Source organism: Arachis hypogaea, chromosome 11, assembly GCF_003086295.3.
Source record: "Arachis hypogaea cultivar Tifrunner chromosome 11, arahy.Tifrunner.gnm2.J5K5, whole genome shotgun sequence".
NCBI lineage: Eukaryota > Viridiplantae > Streptophyta > Magnoliopsida > Fabales > Fabaceae > Arachis > Arachis hypogaea.
In genome coordinates this window covers 34,993,175-34,994,662 of record NC_092046.1, presented here as the reverse complement: position 1 = coordinate 34,994,662, position 1,488 = coordinate 34,993,175, and the positions used below count along the sequence as shown (strand labels likewise).

The 1,488-nt window shown below is 34.4% G+C and overlaps 1 non-coding gene across 1 annotated transcript; it reads right to left on the bottom strand.

Moving 5' to 3' along the window:
- Positions 1 to 1,132: 1,132 nt before the first annotated feature.
- Positions 1,133 to 1,240, bottom strand: LOC112725542 (small nucleolar RNA R71). The gene has a single exon (XR_003164644.1). It is a non-coding gene; the product is annotated as a small nucleolar RNA R71 (small nucleolar RNA).
- Positions 1,241 to 1,488: the final 248 nt, after the last annotated feature.

Here is a 1,488-nt window from a genome sequence, read left to right as displayed (position 1 = left end):
GTAATTTCTTATGAATCAAGTCATTAATTGAGATTTTAAAAATCAAATCTTTTTCAAAAACTAATTTCTATCATATCTTTTCAAAAATATCTTCTTATAATATCTTTTCAAAATATCTTTTCTAACTTCCTAACTTCTTATCTTTTCAAAATTTGTTTCAACTAACTAACTAACTTTTTGTTTGTTTCTTAACTTTTTCAAAACCACCTAACTAACTCTCTCTCTCTAATTTTCGAAAATATCTCCCCTCTTTTTCAAAAATTTCTTTTTAATTAACTAATTATTTTTATTTTTTATTTTTAATTTCAAAAATTTTCGAAAAAAAAATACTAACAATTTTCAAAGACCATTTTCAAAAATCACTAACTCCTTTTCAAAAATTTTCGAAAATTCCCTCCCCCATCTCATTCTATTTATTCATTCATATCCTAACATCTCATCTCACATCTCTTCCATTAGTACAGTTGTGTTTCTTCCTTTACATCACATTCTTTATCTCCCCCTTTTCTTCCACTCACACAGGAATCCCTATACTGTGGTATAAAGGATCTCCATTATTATTATTATTATTATTATTCTGTGCCTTCTTCTTTGTCATATGAGCAGGAGCAAGGATAAGAACATTCTTGTGGAAGTAGATCCAGAACCTGAAAGGACTCTGAAGAGAAAATTAAGAGAAGCTAAAATACAACAATCCAGAGATAACCTTTCAGAAATTTTCGAACAGGAAAAGGAGATGGCAGCCGAAAATAATAATAATGTAAGGAAGATGCTTGGTGACTTTACTGCACCTAATTCCAATTTACATGGAAGAAGCATCTCCATTCCTGCCATTGGAGCAAACAATTTTGAGCTGAAACCTCAATTAGTTTCTCTGATGCAGCAGAACTGCAAGTTTCATGGACTTCCATCTGAAGATCCTTTTCAGTTCTTAACTGAATTCTTGCAGATATGTGATACTGTTAAGACTAATGGAGTAAATCCTGAAGTCTACAGGCTCATGCTTTTCCCTTTTGCTGTAAGAGACAGAGCTAGATTATGGTTGGATTCTCAACCCAAAGACAGCCTGAACTCTTGGGATAAGCTGGTCACGGCTTTCTTAGCCAAGTACTTTCCTCCTCAAAAGCTGAGCAAGCTTAGAGCTGATGTTCAAACCTTCAGACAGAAAGAAGGTGAATCTCTCTATGAAGCTTGGGAAAGATACAAACAGTTGACCAAAAAGTGTCCTTCTGACATGCTTTCAGAATGGACCATCCTGGATATATTCTATGATGGTCTGTCTGAGTTATCTAAGATGTCATTGGATACTTCTGCAGGTGGATCCATTCACCTAAAGAAAACGCCTGCAGAAGCTCAAGAACTCATTGACATGGTTGCTAATAACCAGTTCATGTACACTTCTGAAAGGAATCCTGTGAGTAATGGGATGCCTATGAAGAAGGGAGTTCTTGAGGTTGATACTCTGAATGCCATATTGGCTCAGAATAA